Genomic DNA, 11958 nt, shown 5'->3' with positions numbered 1-11958 from the left:
ATCATTTATGATTTTGTTTCCTTATATAGTGAAAATTATCTTTCAGAATGTGTTCAGTTCAGTTCAGTCGCTCAGTCGTGTCCGACTCTTTGTGACCCCATGAATAGCAGCACGCCAGGCCTCCCTGTCCATCACCATCTCCTGGAGTTCACTCAGACTCACGTCCATCAAGTCAGTGATGCCATCCAGCCATCTCATCCTCGGTCGTCCCCTTCTCCTCCTGCCCCCGATCCCTCCCAGCATCAGGGTCTTTTCCAATGAGTCAACTCTTTGCATGAGGTGGCCAAAGTACTGGAGTTTCAGCTTTAGCATCATTCCTTCCAAAGAAATCCCAGGGCTGACCTCCTTCAGAATGGACTGGTTGGATCTCCTTGCAGTCCAAGGGACTCTCAAGAGTCTTCTCCAACACCACAGTTCAAAAGCATCAATTCTTTGGCACTCAGCCTTCTTCACAGTCCAACTCTCAGAATGTGTAGTCATTCACAATTGAAGGCAAAACACTTTTTTGCCTCTTTGTGCATATGTTGTGTTTGCATGGGAAAAATTCAATAAGAGACTCTTTTTTATGTCTTTTGTAGCTTTTGAATTTTGTACATATATACATAATGTATATTATGTATATAATATACATATTTCCATCAAAGGTTTGTATAAAAACTCGATGTAATATCGTTTCTATAGTCAGGTTCCTTTGGTGAACTCTCATACTATATTATTTTGCCTCTTTTTTCTTTCTGACTTTTCAACTAGACAAACATAGTTTATAAATTATGATATTTTTATCTCTTCTTATTCAATATTTTATAGCTCATTTCTTTATCTTATCTCATTGCACTGTCAGGACCTCCAGAGCAACAGCACTGATTATAAACTGCATACTTGTCATGTTTCTGATTTTAATGGCTGATATTTCAGCCCTAAGGTTGATGTTTGTTGTAGGGTTTTGAATAATATAAGTCATCTATCTACATAATTGAATTCATAAAGCAGTAAAAATGGGTGAACTAAATCTCTACAGCTCAGTCTAGATATCTCAGACATCTAAAGTTGAGTGAAATAAGCAATTTGTAGAAAGATACAATATAATGCCATTTATATAATTTTATATTATAAAACAATACAGGAATGTCGCTCAGTCGTGTCCGACTCTTTGCGGCCCCATGGACTGTAGCCTACCAGGCTTCTCTGTCCATGGGATTTTCCAGGCAATAGTACTGGAGTGGATTGCCATTTCCATCTCCAGCGGATCTTCCTGACCCAGGGATCGAACCTGGGTCTCCTGCATTGTAGACAGACGCTTTACCGTCTGAGCCAAAAACAATACTATATATTATTTTAAATACATATATTTATAGCAAAATTAAAAATGAGTACTGAAAGATGCACATCAATTTTACAATACCACTTGCCTTTGGTAAGGGACTGAGGAAAATGTAACCCTAACAATTTTGTAGTTTAATTTTATCTATTAACAAAGAACTTATGAACAAATGCAACAGAGCCTTAATGTTTGTTGTTAATTATGGATGACTTATATATAGATCCTCATTATTTTTTCTCCATATTTTTCTTTTTTAATTAAGAAGAAAACTGCATTTTGTACTCAATACAGTTAATTTACAATTAATTTTAATTGAAAAGAAAGCTGTATTTTGTGCTCTGTACAATTAAAAACCTCACCTAGACATATCCCCAATAAATTTTAGAATAATATAGATTAAAAGGAAACCCAAAACTTTCTCAAGGGTGGGGATAAAGTCATAGCAAAGCAAACTGGCATCAGACATGTTATTCATAACACTGGATGTGATATATCAATGTGTAAAGGCCTTCGGATTCTTAGAAAATGAGCTTTTCTCTAGTATTCTATTTCTAAACAGACATACCTACACATATCATATAGGTATGTGATAACTGTAAAGATGTTTTCAGGACTGAAAGTATTCAAATTTTGCCTCTTGCGGACCTTCTCTTAAGAAGTTACTTGAACGTGCACTCCAAGCAAAAAGGTAGTAATCAAGTCCAAGGTAAATATGGAATCAAGGAAATCATGATCACAACTTGGGAATGCAATAAAGGTGAGTTTTAAGATGACAGCTAAACAGCAGGCCCTGGTTGACCAGACCAGAGTGGAATAAACGGACAGAGGATTTGGGGTAGTGGGTGAACAAACAGGACCTTGTTAAAATCAATTGAGGGTGTTATATAGGCAAATGAGAGGAAAAAGTAACAATTAGAATGACCTCTGAGAAAATATTACAGTAATAGCTACAATGAACCATGCCTCCTTGTTACCATAGAAGAAAAGAAAGTGAAGTCGTTCAGTTGTGTCCAACTCTTTGCGACCCCATGGACTGTAGCCTGCCAGGCTCCTCCATCCATAACATTTTTCAGACAAGAATACTGGAGTGGGTTACCATTTCCTTCTCCAGGGGATCTTCCCAACCTAGGGATCAAACCTGGGTCTCCCTCACTGAAGCCAGGCTCTTTACTGTCTGAGCCACCAGGGAAGTCATATCATTGTGTAATCCCCTCCTGCATTGAATCTGGGCCTGAACATGTGATTTGCTTTGGCCTGTTCAAACATTGGAAAACATGACCCATGAAGAGGCTTGAACAGTGCATTTTCAGTAGGCATTGCCCTCTTTCTGCTCTGAAACCACCATGTGCTAAGTAGATTGGTCTGCTAGAGGATGAGTCCATGCAGAACAGACATGAACTGTTTCCACTGAGGACCCCTAGGAAGAGCTGCCACATAAAATCCAGGACTCCCAATTAAATCTGAATTCCACATGAACACAAACCATTTTTCCAATATAAGTATGTCCCAAATATTGCATTGGGCATACTTAAAATAAAACGATTATTAATTATTTATCTAGAGTTCAAATTTAACTGGCATCCTGTATTTTTATTTGCTATATCTGCCAACCTTAGTTATTATACAGGAAAATCAGCCCCCAACTGATCTGCCAGCTGATCTGACTCGTTACATAAATGACCTCAGGCAAGACTAGCAGAAGAACCAACCAGTGCAAATTCCTGATACGCAAAATAATGAGCAAATAAGATGGTTGTTCTAAGCTACTGAGTTTTGGAGTGCTTTGTTAGGTACACCTAGTTCTACCACACCAGAAGACTGTACATGAGTGAACCATGGCTACGTGGCTCCCAGAACAGTCTGAAGTGATCAAATAGATATAAAGGCAACCCTTCTACATCCCAAGAAGACCTTTGGATATGTGAAGGCACCTGAGGGAGTCAGGTGCTATCATCATCGAGAGGGTGTCTTCATGGCGTTTTGAAAGCAAGAGAAATTTACCCTTCTAATGGAGAGAATGTTCCTAGGTTTTCTGCTTTACATAGCCATATCTCTATTTCTCTCTCTTTCCCTATCTCTCTTTAACTATCTCATAAGTTCCAATTTACTTTTACATTATAACAACCAAGTCTCCCATTAAGGCTTTCTATACATTGAAGATCATAAACAGTATATACTTTTTTATTGAAGTATAGTTGATTAACAATATGATGTTAATTTCAGGTACACAGCATACTGATTCAGTATTTTACAGGTTAAAAGTTATTATAAGATAATGGTTATAATTCCCTATATAATACTGCTATATAATATACCCTTGTTGCTTATCTATTTTATACATAGTCGTTTGTATCTCTTAATCCCACACCCCTAACTTTCCCCTCCCCTTTTCCCTCCCACCTCTGGTAACCACTAGTTTGTCATCTAATATATCTGTGAGTCTATTACTGTTCTGCTGTATTGGATTTTTTTTAGATTCTACATATAAGTGATATCATACAGTATTCATCTTTCTTTGACATTTCACTAAGCATAATATTCTCTGTCTACATTGCTGCAAATGGAAGATTTCATTCTTTTTTAATGGGTGAGTAATCTCACATCTTCTTTATCCATTTGTCTGTTGATGAATACTTGGGTGGCTTTTTTGTCTTGGCTATTGTAACTTGTGGTGCTATGAACATTGGGGTACATGTATCTTTTCAAATTAGTGTTTTCATTTTTTCCAGATATATACCCAAGAGAGGAATTACTGGATCATATGATAGTTCTACTTTTAAATTTTTAGGAACCGCCATGCAAAGAGTTGGACATGACTGAGCAACTGAACTGAACTGAACTGAACTGAACTGATACTATTTGCCATAGTGACTGTACCAATTTACATTCCCACCAACAGTGTACAAGGGTTTCCTTTTCTACACATCCTCTCCAACATCTATTATTCATAGCCTTTTTGATGGTAGCCATTCTGACAGATGTGAGGTGGTACCTCATTTTGACTTGCATTCCTGCGATAACTAACCTTGTCAAGCATCTTTTCATGTGCTTTTCAGCGATATGTATAGCTTCTTTGGAAAAATGTCTTTTCAGGTCTTTTTGATTGAGTTGTTTGGTTTTTAATATTGAGTTGTACAAGCTGTTTTTATAGTTTGGATATTAATACCTTGTTGGTCATATCATTTGTAAGTATTTTCTTTCTTTCTGGAAGCTGTCTTTTCATTTTGTCAATGGTTTTCTTTGCTGTGCAAAAACTTTTAAGTTTAATGAGGTCCCATTTGTTTATTTTTGTTTTATATCTTTTAGCTTAGAAAACAGATACAAAGGTATATTGCTATGATTTATGTCAAAGAAGGTTCTGGCTATGTTTTCTTCTAAGAATTTTATGGTTTCAGGTCTTATATTTAGGTATTTAATCCATTTTGAGTTTGTTTTTGTATGTGGTGTGAGGCGATGTTTTAATCTCATTGTTTTTTATGTAGCTGTCCCGTTTTCTCAGCACCACTGATTGAAGAGCCTGTCTTTTCTCCACTGTATATTCTTGTCCCTTTTGTTATAGATTAATTGACCATAGGTAGGTGGTTTTTTTTCTGGGCTCTTTACTCTGTTCCATTAATTTATGTATCTGTTTTGTGCCAGTATCCTGCTGTTTTGATCCTGTAGCTTTGTAGAATTGTCTAAAGTCTGGAAGGGTGATACTTCCAATTTTGTTTTTTTGTTTTTTTTCCCCAAGATTCCTTTGGCAATTCAGAGTCTTTTGTGGTTCCATATGAATTTTAGGGTTATTTGTTCTAGTTCTAGTTCTGAGAAAAATGCCCTGGGTATTTTGATAGGGATTGCATTAACTATATAGATTGCTTTGATTAGTCTGGCCATTTTAACAGTATTCTTACAATCTGAGAACACAGAATATCTGTTTCTTTGTATCATCTTCAATTTCTTTCATTAATGTTTTGTGAACAGTATATCCCAGGTGATGCTAGTGGTAAAGAACTCACTTGCAGTGCAGGAGATGTGAGAGACACGGGTTTGATCCTGGTCAGGAAGATCCCCTGGAGGAAGGCATAGGATTGCAAAGAGTTGGACATGAATGAAGCAACTTAGCACGCATGCACGAACAGTATTTAGGTGATTATGACTTTATAAATGATGTTCATTGCTGAGCTGAAGTAGAGTCCTAACATGTGAAACTATTTTATATAGTTTTGGAAAATGATTCAGATATCATCTGTGGGAATGAAATTTTAAGTAGGCATGAGACAATAGAATATAGCTGACAGAATGTGGGATGTAGAAGAAGATGATAAAAGACAGAAGAAAAGGCAGCAGAGCTAAGAGCCTCATTTTATAAAGTGAGAAATGAACAAGTCCTGGTGGAAGTTTATGAAGCAAAAGAAAGGTTTATATATATAATTTAAAGTTGAAATTTAGCTACTTTATTTAGTTAAATTGATTTTATGGCCTCTTTCCTCCATAAGAAAGCAGACTTAATAAAGCCTATCTCTGTCTTACTTGTAACTGAATTCAAAATGCTTTGAATAGTACCTGACACACAATGGTGTTCAATAACTAATTGACTGTATGATTAAACTAAAATAATAATAACACTACAAACATCAGGAATAAGAGAAAGGAAGGAAGGGCTGTAAGACTAATGAGCTAAGACTAAGCTCATTAAGATTAATGAGCTATTTTCATATCAGGTCATTAGGGTTCAAGTATATTTCTGGAGTTTGTGAAGACAACCACAAGAGCAGTCCTCAGTCTTGACACTATCAACACTCTGGACTGGGGAGTGCCTTCTACACTGGAGGATCCCTGGCCTCTACCCACAAGATGCCAGTAGCACCCCTGTCCTCAGCTTTGACAACCAAAAATGTCTCCAGACACTGACAAGTGTACCCTGGAAGCACAATCACCTCTGGCTGAGAAACACTGCATCAGAAGAAGCTAACATCAGATAAGGGAAGGAAAGTTGCTTCTGGAGTCTGGAGAGTGGTCCTGAGCCTAGAGAAGGGCAGAAGGGGAAATGACTTGTTTTCATCATAAACTCTCTACTAATTGCTTTGCTATCATGTATGTATTGTTCTGATAAATATTAACATTTGTAAAAAAAATAATGAAGAAGTGTAATAAATGGGATTTTGAGATAAGCTGGCAATATGGGATGAGGGAGAAGGAAGGAGTCTGTAATGACTAGGTTGCTGGGTGCAACTGGGTAGATTGTGGTTGTATTCACCATACCGAGGAAGACAGGAAGGAAAACAGTTTGAGTGTGGGACTAGGGTGACAACTCCAATTTCAATTGCTTAACTTGAAATATCTGTGGGATATGCAATTTGTAGGCATCAGATAAATCAATTTTGAGCTCTGGATATATAGACTTGTGAGTCAGAAATGGTATGGACCTAACAGAAGCAGAAGATATTAAGAAGAGGTGGCAAGAATACATGGAAGAACTATACAAAAAAGATCTTCACGACCCAGATAATCACGATGGTGTGATCACTCACCTAGAGCCAGACATCCTGGAATATGAAGTAAAGTGGGCCTTAGAAAACATCACTACAAACAAAGCTAGTGGAGGTGATGGAATTCCAATTGAGCTATTTCAAATCCTAAAAGATGATGCTGTGAAAGTGCTGTACTCAATATGCCAGCAAATTTGGAAAACTCAGCAGTGGCCACAGGACTGGAAAAGGTCAGTTTCCATTCTAATCCCAAAGAAAGGCAATGCCAAAAATGCTCAAACTACTGCACAATTGCACTCATCTTACACGCTAGTAAAGTGATGCTAAAAATTTTCCAAGCCAGGCTTCAACAATACGTGAATCATGAACTTCCAGATGTTCAAGCTGGATTTAGAAAAGGCAGAGGAACCAGAAATCAAATTCCCAACATCTGCTGGATCATCGGGAAAGCAACAGAGTTCCAGAAAAACATCTATTTCTGGACTTTATTGACTATGCCAAAGCCTTTGACTGTGTGGATCACCACAAACTGTGGAAAATTCTGAAAGAGATGGGAATACCAGACCACCTGACCTGCCTCTTGAGAAATCTGTATTGAGGTCAGGAAGCAACAGTTAGAACTGGACATGGAACAACAGACTGCTTCCAAATTGTGAAAGGAGTATGTCAAGGCTGTGTGTTGTCACCCTGCTTATTAAACTTATATGCAGAATCCATCATGAGAAACGCTGGGCTATGGCTTTTCCAGTAGTCATGTATGGATGGGAGAGTTGGACTATAAAGAAAGTTGAGCACCGAAGAATTGATGCTTTTGAACTGTAGTGTTGGAGAAGACTCTTGAGAGTCGCTTGGACTGCAAGGAGATCCAACCAGTCCATCCTAAAGGAAATCAGTCCTGAATATTCATTGGAAGGACTGATGCTGAAGTGGAAACTCCAATACTTTGGCCACCTGATCAAAGAATGGACTCATTGGAAAAGACCCTGGTGCTGGGAAAGGTTGAAGGCAGGAGGAGAAGGGGACAACAGAGGATGAGATGATTAGATGGCATCACCGAACCAATGGACACGAGTTTGAGTAAACTCCAAGAGTTGGTGATGGGCAGGGAGGCCTGGTGTGCTGCAGTCTATGGGGTCACAAAGAGCTGGACACAACTGAGTGACTGAACTGAACTGAACTGAACATACAGGTGATAACTGAAGCCATGGCAATGGATGAGATTCCGGAAAGAGAAGAGACTTGAGAATAGGACCTCAAGATTCAGAGTAACATTCTTGTGTTTTACATGCACTGCATCTTTAAAATTAATGAAGACCATATTATAAATATTGTTTAGCACACTTTCAAAACAATTTTCTCTTTGCAAATTCATAGTGCACATTTATTGAAGATATTTCTCACAGATAACTAGATAAGCACAAACTCCTGTCCAGGGCCAATCTTACAGCTTGAAAGCTAGAAAATCAAATTGAGTAGACATTGAACACTAATTATGTGCAAGGCAGATGGAGATTCAATAGTAAACAAAACAGGCACCATTCTTGTGTTCATAGAGCTTATCTTCTAGTGGGGAATACAGGCAAAGAAAAAGGAAAACACAATGGAGTGTGATGAATGCTAAGAAAATTAATCGTGAAAAGCCACTTCAACTAAAAGATGCAATAGGATGTGATTTAAGCATCCTTTGTGTCACTCAGTTCAATTTTCTCTCTATTGTCACAAGCTAAGTTGCCAGAACATGAAGAAACTGTGTTGTGTGTTACTTTGCCCCATGTGTCGTGTAGTAAGAAAGCTCAGGAAGGTTGGCACAGAACATAGAGTTATTTGTCTTTCTGGGCCTGACTAGAGGCTCTGTTAAACCAAGCCTTGCAGTGTGCTGGGCTCTAACTCTTTCACAGAGAACATCTCCATGAATTGTAAATTAGTTTTATGCTTGACAGTCTGTTCAGTTAATTTTCCAGAAGCACTCACTGCTATTTAAGTAAGCACTTACTTACTTTAAGTAAGCACTCACTTACTTTAAGTCAGCCTCTGGACAACACCGAATTCTAGAAAAGGAAGAGACTCTTTCTCTCTTTCTTTCCTTCTTATCGTGGTAAGAACACTTAACATGTGATCTACCCTCTCAAACAATTTGCATATTTCTTGAAGTGAAGCAGCCTCTACCAGTTGGCAGCTAGAGCTGCCATGGAGCGGAAGATCCACAAGAAGCACAGTGAGACTGGACCAAATAAGGAGTCACAGAGACAAGTTATATTTGTAGGAAATAATCTGTCCCCACTGAGCATTAGAGATGAGTCCAGCCTCAAGCAGCAGGAGAGAGGAGAGACTATACTTTTAACACTGCCCCAGCTACGTCTTTGGAATGACTTGGGACTAAAAAAAACTCTTGGTATCAGTGAAGGCAATCCTGGCCTTTGTGCCAGATGTGGTGGTGGTGGTTTAGCTGCTAAATCGTGTCCGACTCTTGTGACCCCATGGACTGGAGCCCACCAGGCTTCTCTGTCCATGAGATTCTCCAGGTAAGAATACTGGAGTGGGTTGCCATTTCTTTCTCCTGGGGATCTTCCTGATCTAGGAATCAAACCCAGGTCTCCTGGTTGCAGATAGACTCATTGTTCCAGATCATTCTTTCATTATTACAGATCATTGTTCTAGACGATCAATCTGCAAATAACTGGTTCAATAAAACTCAATATCCCTCAAAGATGGGGACTCAAAATAGAACTGGCACAAAAGGTAAACGGAGGTAATGCAGGGGGGAAAGGAGAAAAGGGACCTGAAAAATGCATGGCAGATGGAGAAAACTCATATGAAAAAAGTAGGGAAAATTGTCAATAAATATTTCACCAAGAATTAGAAAGTTTTAATGAAGCAATTAAGCAACAGTTCAAGAAAAGGATGGCAAGACAAGAATGAGCTGAAATGTGAGCTGTCAGGCCTCAGGGAAAATGTAGAAGAAATTTAACAATCACAGAGATGAAGGCAAAAGTGACAGGGAAGAAAGAAACCTTAGCAAAAGTCTAGCAATTAGTGTCAAATCTATGCAAATTTAGGGTGAAGACCAAAACAAATGTGGTGATTATAGTTACAGAACAATATAATAGTGATAAACCCAGATGGAGTAGAAATGATTTAATTTGCAACAATTGGGAGAGAAAGAAAGAAAAAGAAAGTGAGAGATAATGTAAATATGTTGATTTTCTTATCCCTAGGGCCAGGGTAGGGGGTGGGGTGTCAATAAAAATAACATCTAAAGCAGACAAATCTGGCAACAGGGGTCTAAGTGTATTAAGTAGTCAAAAGACAAACACTAAAAAATACAATTTAATCAACTAAAATTGGGTATATGAAAAGAGGAAAGAGAAGGGAAGAAAAAGAAATGTATAATATATAAATAAGTATAACCATTGAATCATTATTTCTACTGTCCATGAAAAATGATGACAAAACCTACATACCCACACATAAGGGACAGACTAAATAATTATGGCATATTTATACAATAAAATACTATTCAACTATAAACTAAAAAGTAATTTTTATGTAGTGATATCAAATGATTGACAAGGTTCTGTTTGTGAATATATATATATACAAATGTATATTACATATTTTGCTACATATCCCCCTATATATAGATACACAATAAATTGATAATATTGCCTCTGATGGAGAAAAACTGGGTAGTGGGGACAGAGAGGTGAGAGAAAGATTTACAATGTATACTCTCTGTTATCTTTTGAACCACTAGGACGACAGAGGATGAGATGGTTGGATGGCATCACTGACTCGATGGACAGGTGTTTGAGCAAGCTCCAGGAGTTGGTGATGGACAGGGAAGCCTGGCATGCTGCAGTCCATAGGGTTGCAAAGACTTGGACATGACTGAGCTATTGACCTGAATTGAGGCTCATACTTATTTTTTTAACAAATTAAATCTATTTTTCAGATGAAATATAAAGACTTAGTTGAGTTGTCTTTGTCCAGCCTTGTGGATATTATGTTATGGGAGATGACTGATAGATACTTTGTAGAGTTTCCTGACTCCATATTCATCTCTGTCTGTACTAGCCCCCTGAGGACTGAGGCAAACATATAGGGCAGTGTTTCCTGTTTGCCCACCTGGCCCCCTGTGCCCCTGCCCATTATTGATCCTGCTCTGGTGCAGTCTCATTTGCATGTAACAAGAATGATATTGTAAAAAATATTTAACCGAACTATATCTAATTCCCCCTGTAAATAATGTTCCCATATGGCCCATTCATCATTAAGATTAAATGATTAGGATTATAACCTCACACCAAGAGAAACGACCTACTGCTTGTACCTCAATCAAGAAACTTAGGATTCTCAAACTCATAATGATCAGTTTAGAGTTTTCCTGAATCCCCAAAGCTCTAACTACATATCAAAAAGCAGGCTTGGAAGACTCTGACCATAGATCTCTGCCGCAAGCTATAGATAGTGAGAACTTGGAATCTAAACAAAGTGTCCATCAGAGAGGAACTCTGTGGAGCAAGAGCAGAGAAAAGAAGGGAAAATAGCCAACCACATGTCTCCTGGCTCAAATCAATCCCTAGATTGAAACCCTATTGGGTGGGGGTGGACATTAGCAGGACCAGAGGACTTATCAGAAAATATTGGAGCACCAGTTTCTTGTTTCCCCAGGCACAAACTTTAAAAAGTGTGGGGTCTGACCAAGGGACAGAGTAACAGAGTAGAAAAGGCTGAGAGAGGAGGCTGGTGGGAACATTTCCCATCACTCTGCTTACCTCCATATGCCTTCCCTATTTATGAAAGTCACAAAATCCATTTACTACTTAACAGCCTGGATAATGAAAAATACAGGATTCTGGATATATAGTTACACACTGACATTACTCTTTGTGAGTTGCAAGTATTTATTCAGAGGGGGATTGTGTGACATAATTATTTGGAGTGCTTATTTGGGGTAATAACTTGAGCCATCAAACTACCCTTCCTTCCTTCAAAATCATCCTATTTCCAGATACCAGTTACAAAGAACAGTAGAATACTCACGGTGAGACTTAATGGAGACCTTGCCAGGGTTAAAGAAACATGACTGAGTAAACCAGAAGAACCTGTTTGAACTACTCCACTGCCAGAGGAGAGGGAGGAAGAAAATCTAAAAGTAAAATGAGA

The sequence above is a fragment of the Capricornis sumatraensis genome, chromosome X, assembly GCF_032405125.1.
Source record: "Capricornis sumatraensis isolate serow.1 chromosome X, serow.2, whole genome shotgun sequence".
NCBI classification, from domain to species: domain Eukaryota; kingdom Metazoa; phylum Chordata; class Mammalia; order Artiodactyla; family Bovidae; genus Capricornis; species Capricornis sumatraensis.
This window is presented reverse-complemented; position numbering follows the sequence as displayed.